This window comes from Eptatretus burgeri, chromosome 6 (assembly GCF_056783735.1).
Source record: "Eptatretus burgeri isolate ZD-2024b chromosome 6, Ebu_testis_v1, whole genome shotgun sequence".
NCBI classification, from domain to species: Eukaryota; Metazoa; Chordata; class Myxini; order Myxiniformes; family Myxinidae; genus Eptatretus; species Eptatretus burgeri.
Window position 1 is genome coordinate 44243722 of NC_140966.1, and position 8360 is coordinate 44252081.

The 8360-nt window shown below is 45.4% G+C and overlaps 1 long non-coding RNA gene across 2 annotated transcripts in view; it reads right to left on the reverse strand.

Annotated features, from left to right (window-relative positions):
- The window catches only part of LOC147024659 (uncharacterized), a 73466-nt gene extending 65849 nt beyond the window's left edge, over positions 1–7617 (reverse strand). For both annotated transcript variants that reach the window (XR_015059123.1, XR_015059122.1), the window contains exons 1-2: positions 7314–7617; positions 3163–3260 (exon numbers count right to left, since the gene is read on the reverse strand). This is a non-coding gene — a long non-coding RNA (uncharacterized LOC147024659). The remainder of the gene's footprint in view (positions 1–3162; positions 3261–7313) is intronic.
- Positions 7618–8360: the final 743 nt, after the last annotated feature.

An 8360-nucleotide genomic window follows, 5' to 3' on the forward strand; every position in this document is an offset into this window, starting at 1 on the left:
ATAACTATGTTCCTTACAACCAGGGTCCATAACTATGTTCCTTACAACCAGGGTCCATAACTATGTTCCTTACAGACAGTCCATAACTATGTTCCTTACAAGAGGTGGCTATGAGAGGTAGCTTCAGCAGTTGTTGAGGTAGGTCGGGATACAGTTCTACATTGTTTTGAGAGAGGAGCAGCGAGAATAAGAATAAGTACAAATGAGTGATTTAGTGATCTCCCGATGTGGTACTTCAGTGATGTATTTTGTCATCTTTTTAAGTCTTGCTCGTTCAGAAAATTCTCGAGAATAAAAGTTTTGATTTTTAAATGCTTATGACTTCACTCTTTAGTACTTCATGAGTGTATCACAGTGTACACATTTTTGAATGGGCGGCCATTTCTCCCCGTATCATCCCTCGATGATTATATATATATATATATATATATATATATATATATATATATATATATATATATATATATATATATATATATATATATATATATATATATTGTGTTTATCGAATAAACGATGCACAGTAACAATAAATATTCTTGTGAACATAAAGGGGATGCTGAATGGTTGTGAGAAAGAAGGGGGAATGCTTTCTCCCAATGGGGTATAGGATTGCGCACCCCTGGGGCAGCGAGTGAGTTTCGGTAAACCTGTATACTTACCTTTAAAAGTGGTGTAACCATCTCCATCCTCTACCTGTACGTTCAGATGAAACTGTACATTCTTCCTGGTTTCAACACCTGGTGAGCCTCTCCAAAGCCAAGCTGAACACTCACCCACCTCAGTTAATTCATCACCTCTATTCTCTCATTCGACTCTCTGTGTCTGTTATCTTCTGCCACTCCCTCCACTTATTTCGGAATGCTGCCCATCGTCACCTCACGCCCTCTTTAACTCTCACTGACACCCTCCCTCTCCTCCCTTCCCCCAGCTGCCCCCCACGACGCTTCTCTTCCTCCCACTCTTGTGTGATTCCTTTTTCTCCATGCTCCCCACCGATACTGTCTGTGGGTTTGCTGCCCTTTGTCGTTTCGCTTTTCCCTGAGCTTCGAGATTTGTGTATCCAACATGCGGCAAAATGCAGATGAGGGCTTATCAACATGTGGTCGAAACGAACGCGTTCATTGCGCGAGGACAGGTGCGCACAGTGCACCCAGAACTGCTCATGGGGTCAATCAACTGCCTGCACTTCCAGGCCCTTGGACCAACGAACACGCCACAAAGCTGCAATGTCAGGCTACGCTGACTTCAGTGTGCGAGATATTCTGCGTATATTTAGCCGGTATTCCCGGAATTCTGCCATTACCACGCATTTTACTCCTCCCTACACCATGGTCACAGCTCGTGGTTGAGATTCCACACGCGCCTGTGCACCCAACCCAGTTCCCAAGCCGCTCCCAGCTGTGCACTCCTAACCTGCGTGGCCAACAGAATCCATTCAATTTGTTCAGCGATGCCCCTATATGAACCGAAACGTGTTTGATAAAGACAACAGGTCACATGATATTACCCATCAATAAGATGATGTCAAAGGAGCCACAATGGTGATCAACGTTATTCATTTCACGTCACTCCAGAAGTCGAATCATAACTTGATGAGTGTTGAGGGTCATCATAGTGGACAGCCTCTGTAACTGGGATATTTTTCAAATAGGTACGACTAGTTAAGCAATTCACGATATTTAACCTTCATGTTTCGGGTGCAATACAAGGTTGATGCTACCCCGCATCATTCAGTGCCCTCTGGAGGTTAGGGCAGGAATTTGGAATGTGTTCAGGGTGCCGACGATGGCTCTCCCACTCTTCACCAAGGACACCATGGCATCTTTAATGTCAAGCAACCCATGCTTGCAGACGCGAGGCCTAGTTTAACGTCCATCCAAGCGATGACACACACATCGATGGATCAGCCTGCTCACGAAACACAGAGATGACAGTTCACAGCTGGGTCGGAATTCAAACCCAGGCTAACAGCTTAGACGTGAATGTGCATCCATCCAGCCCATCCTACTTCTTACTGTAGTACTTTAATATCCCCTAAATAATCCAAACTTCTTATGGAATTATATATCTATATATGTATATACACTAGTACATTACCATACATGCATGGCCGTACGTGCAAAAAAACAAAACAAAAACAAACATTCAAACCGCATGCCAGAAACAACAACCACACAGGCTGTTCCTTCGCTCTCATGTGCCCGTACGTGTGTGGCCGAACGTGCAAACCAAAAAAAAAAATATATATATATATATATATATATATATATATATATATATATATATATATATATATAAATATAACTTTCAAACAACCACACAGGCCGTTCCTTCGCTCTTGTAAATGACGACTGGATTGGGGCATTGTGTTTATCGATAAATGCGCATAAGAAATCGAGAAATTATTAGAATACAGTGTCATCACTATCCGGAAGTGGTGCGTGCCCGCACCGAATGTTCACAAGCATTCCACAAATTATCGCTTTCATTGAAGTAACAACTGCTGTGATACATACACACACAGAGTTAATTAAAATCCAAATTAAAATCAAGCTTACCTCCCTGTCTTTGCTTGCCATGACATTTGCTGCCATTGACCATTGCCACTCCTACACCATGGTAACTAAATGGTGCCCTTTCCCCATCAGCCACGCCTACGCAGCAACATGTCTTGTCATTGGTTTGGTAAATAAATGGCCATAACTTGGGAACCTCTTGTCCGATTAATATCAAACCTTGAAAAGGCACATCCGCGGGTCCCCAGCAATATACCTGGCCAGTTTCAATTAGATCGGACCAGTGGTTGTCGAGAAACAGCGGTCACAGACATACACACACACACACACATTGCTGAAATTATAGATTACTAGTTCATGCCCGTAGGTGCGTGCACGTATGTGTGGCCACACGTGTAAACAAAACAAAAAAACTTTCAAACCATGTGCCAGAAACAACAACCACACAGACTGTTCCTTTGCTCTGGCATGCCCGTATGTGCGTGGCCATACGTGCGTAGCCGTACATGCAAAAAAGAAAACTTTCAAACCGCGAGCCAGAAAAAAAACAACCACACAGGCCGTTCCTTCACTCTCGCATCCCCGCAACAACCACACTTCCACACACAGAGTTAATTAAAATCCAAATTGAAATCAAGTTTACCTCCCTGTCCTTGCTTGCCATGACATTCGCTGCCATGTAACCGGCACAGCCCGTGACGTCATCGTCGGCCGGCTGCTCACTGGCCTACGCAGCCACACCTATGCAGCAACGTATCATGTCATTGGTTGGTAAATAAATGGCCGCAGCAACGTGTCATGTCATTGGTTGGTAAATAAATGGTCGCAGCAACGTGTCATGTCATTGGTTGGTAAATAAATGGCCATAACTTGGGAAGCACTTGTCCGATTAATATCAAACCTTGAAAAGGCACATCCTCAGGCCCCTGACAAGTTTCAATTCGATCGGACCAGTGGTTGTCGAGAAACAGCGGTCACACACACACACACACACACACACACACACACACACACACACACACACACACACACACACACACACACACACACACACACACACACACACACACACACACACACACACACACACACACATTGCAGGAATTATACATACTTGTGTGGGCCCGTACGTGCATGCCCGTAGGTGCGTGCCCGTAGGTGCGTGGCCAAACGTGCGTGGCTGTACGTGCAAAAAAACAAAAAACATTTCAAACCGTGTGCCAGAAACAACCACACGTGCCCGTACATGCAAAAAAAAACAAAAAAGAAAACCATTAATTGTGACGTCAATCGTGATGTCATAGCACCGTGTACTGTCATTGGTTGATAAATAAATGCCCGTAACTTGGGAACCACTTGTCCAATTAATATCAAACATTGAAAAGGCACATCCTCAGGTCCCCAGCAATATTCCTGGCAAGTTTCAATTAGATCGGACCAGGGGTTGTCGAGAAACGGGGGTCGCAGACACACATACAGACAGACACACAGAGATTGCTGGAATTATATATACTAGTGCAGGCCCGTAGGTGCGTGCCCCTACGTGTGTGCCCCTACGTGCGTGCCCGTACGTGCGTGCCCGCAGGTGCGTGGCCGTACGTGCAAAAAAAAAAAATTGTGACGTCATTCGTGACGTCATAGCACCGTGTCCTGTCATTGGTTGGCGAATAAATGGCCGTAACTTGGGAACCGCTTGTCCGATTAATATCAAACCTTGAAAAGGCACATCCGCGGGTCCCCCACAATATTCCTGGCAAGTTTCAATCAGGTCGGACCTGTGGTTGTCGAGAGATGGCGGTCGCAGACACACATACAGACACACAGACACACATACACACACATACACACACACACACACACACACACACACACACACACACACACACACACACACACACACACACACACACACACACACACACACACACACTGCTGGGAATATATATATATATATATATATATATATATATATATATATATATATATATATATATATATATATATATATATATATATATATATAATTACTACCGGGTGTAGTGGCGTGCGCCTGTAATCCGGCTACTGGGAGGCTTGGGTTAGAGGATCGCTTGAGGACGGGAGGTCTGCGCTGGGCCGCGCTATGAGATGGTGTCGGGCAGCCTGGAATCATGACGAAACCCAATCCTTATCCCTGTGTCGTAAGAGGCGACCAGGGTTGCGTCAGGAAGGGCATCTGGCGTAAAACCTGTGCCAAATCAGCATGTGCATCATAATGGATGATCCGCTGTGGCGACCCCTAATGGGAGCAGCCGAAATAATAAGAAGATAGATATATATATATATATATATATATATATATATATATATATATATATATATATATATATATATATATATATGTATAATTATGGGGGTGGATTAACTGATTTAATAGCACAGATGGGATTGGATAATGAAACATGGTCAGTGGACGGGTAGAAGCACCTCGATGTATGTTAGTTCGGGAAACTGACAGCTGAAGTGCAAGTGTCACCACACGAGGGGTGGTGGGGTGTTAATTACCTTCGGGAGTAAAAATAAGTTCCCCTGTGCGTGATTACCCTGTGTGATTTTCCCGATGTTTTTGTTTTTTGTTTTTTTCCCGATTCCCGAAAACACACGATGTTTTCCCGATTCCAAGAATGGCCAAAAGCTCGTGAGAAAGTCCACGAAACAACAACAACAACAACAACAACAACAACAACAACAACAACAACAACAACAACAACAACAACAACAACAACAGGAGAAGCCACGCCTTCCCGGGTTTGTAGGCGAGGAGGCCACGCCCCGAGGACAGGGAGAGAGAAGGATAAGAAAGGATGATCAAAAAAAGGCGAAGTGTGTGCTTGGCGAGGGTGCACGCCTGGAGCAGATTGAGCTGATTGTTGCACGTCTGGAGCAGATTGAGCTGATTGTTGCACGTCTGGAGCAGATTGAGCTGATTGTTGCACGTCTGGAGCAGATTGAGCTGATTGTTGCACGCCTGGAGCAGATTGAGCTGATTGTTGCACGCCTGGAGCAGATTGAGCTGATTGTTGCACGTCTGGAGCTGATCGAGCTGATTGTTGCACGCCTGGAGCAGATTGAGCTGATTGTTGCACGTCTGGAGCTGATCGAGCTAATTGTTGCACGTCTGGAGCAGATTGAGCTGATTGTTGCACGTCTGGAGCTGATCGAGCTGATTGTTGCACGTCTGGAGCTGATCGAGCTGATTGTTGCACGTCTGGAGCTGATCGAGGAGGTGCTGGCAAGATTTGTGCATTGGAAGGTTGCATCAGGTGAGGTGTGATCCTGCATGTGCGTCCATTGGATGATGGAGGCGCTTTCCTCCATGTCTCGGCGGGAGACAGCGCCATTTTGTTTGGCAGATGCACGCACTGGACAAAGCTTCCCAGCACCAAATCGACGAGGTTTAGCCTGAGTGCCAGTGCTTTGGAAGGGTGGGGGGGGGTATTTTCATTGTTGCCCTTTGTCTCTGTTTACATCTGTGTGTGCGAGGCCTCGATCGTAGGATTTGTTTATTGAATTTGTGCATTGTTGTCGTTATGATTTTCGTTGTTGTCCTTTTGGGTATTTGTGTTTTATTAAAGAATTCATGTCAATAACCATGTCCGCCTCCGAGAAATAAGGACCGCTCGACGGTCCCTGGAGTTTGGTCGGTGTTAACCGCCTGGCTACGACGAATTTGGGTCGTGGGATTCGAACCCCAGCACCTCGCCAACTGCTGACAGGACTGGGAGGAAAGCGCCTTCACCATCCAATGGACCAACATGCAGGATCACGCCTCGCCTATTGTAACCTTCCAAACTTCAAATGCACAAATCTTGCCAGCACCTCCTCGATCAGCTCAAGGCGTGCAACAATCCGCTCGGTCTGCTCCAGACGTGCACCCTCGCCCAGCACACGCTCCACGCCATTCCGCAAAAGACATACACTTCGCCTTCTCGATCCTCCTCTCTTATCCGCTCTCTCCCTGTCCTCTGGGCGTGGCCTCCTCACCTCCAAGCCTGTGAAGGCGGGGCTTCTCTTGTTGTTGTTGTTGTTGTTGTTGTTGTTGTTGTTGTTGCAGGGACTTTGTCCCGAGCTTGTGGCCACACTTGGAAGACAAAAACTTAGAGAAAATCACAGAGGGTATTCACATACAGGGGAACTTATTTTTACTTCTTAAGCTAATTAACACCGCACCATCCCTCGTGTGGTGACAAGTAACACTTTAGCTGACAGATTCCCTGACTTAAATACATCGAGGTGTTTCTACCCGTCCACGGACCATGGTACACTATACAATCCTATCTGTGCTATTAATTAATGTCTACTCTCATAATTATGTGTGTATATATATATATATATATATATATATATATATATATATATATATATATATATATATATATATATATATATATATAAATATATAAATATGTGCTTTGCTCAAATCTTTCATGAACCAGCTGGAGAGGCATGACATTATACTGGAGCTTATTTTGCAATTTGTTCAGGGTGCCAAACATGACTCCCCGTCCGTTGTACGCTTCGAGAAAGACACCGTGGCATCTTTAACGCCCACCAGCTAATGCAAGCACACGGGACATCCAGTTCAACGTCTCTCCGAAGGGGTGCATTTTGTGATGCAAGGCCCTTCCTGCGAAATACAAATCCGGCAGTTGAGAGTCTGGCCGAGAATGGAACAGAGACAAAAAGACGTGTGCGTGCGTGTGTGCACCATCATGTTCGTGTGTCCCCACCCCATAAAAATCTAACAAACCTTACAATTGCTTCAATTAAATGTGTCCAAACGATGCTGGAGAAATGCACCACAACCCTGAACAGTCGCAGCACAACACCGAATCGCCCACCACTCCCACGCACAGCATGCTGCGCGTGTTAAGCTATTAATATCTGCGCAGGATTTCATTCCCCAAAACTTGAGATCCCGACCAGTCGTTGTTTTGTGCACAGAGCTTGCTGCTGAAAGTGTCACCCCCCCCCCCCCACCCCTCTTCAACTTCTCCCATTGCTGGTTTTGATTCAATATTGTAGGCTTGCAGGATTGCTGAGAGGTACGCACACTCGCCTTTAAACTGACTAGCCTGGGTTCGATTCCTGACCCAGCTATAAACTGCCATCCTGGTGTTTCACAGGCAGGGTGATTCATGTGTGTGTCGTTCCTTGTATGGCCGTTAATCGGGGCGTTCCGACTGCCAGCATTCGTTGGTGGACACAAAGAGTGGGTGAGATGAATAAATTCCAAATTCCTCTCCCAACTACTGCTGGGAAGGCAATGGCAAGGCACCCAGTATAACCCTTGCCAAGAAACTTCTGTGGCAGCATCAACGCTCCGTAACAGAGTATGGTACTTCACAATCAGAAGTAGGACCAGCAGGAGGAAGGGATGAAGAGGAGGAGTATATGGTGTGGGCTAAAATGAGGAAAATCAAACTGAGATAATTAAGAGAATGTTGATAGGAGAGAGCAAGGAGATTATGAAAGTATAATGAATGGGGAGGTAGGAGGAAAAGTAAAGGGCATGGGGGCACTACGCAGAACCTTGTGGGTGGTGGAGAGGAGTCCAATTTTTTTTTCCATATTTGCACACGTAAATGCATGGCCCCCTAAAGGTGCAGTTATGGCTTTATCATTTTGGACTCAAATTACACAAGTAACGAACTCTCGCACTCAGTCACAAATGCAGATATTGCTATGAATCTGGCAGCCATGAGCACTCAACATTCAGGTCCCAAAGTTAGTTATGTCGATAAGTATGTGTACAGTTAGAATCCATCCCCTTCTGTCTAATGGGAATTACATGTGTGCGCT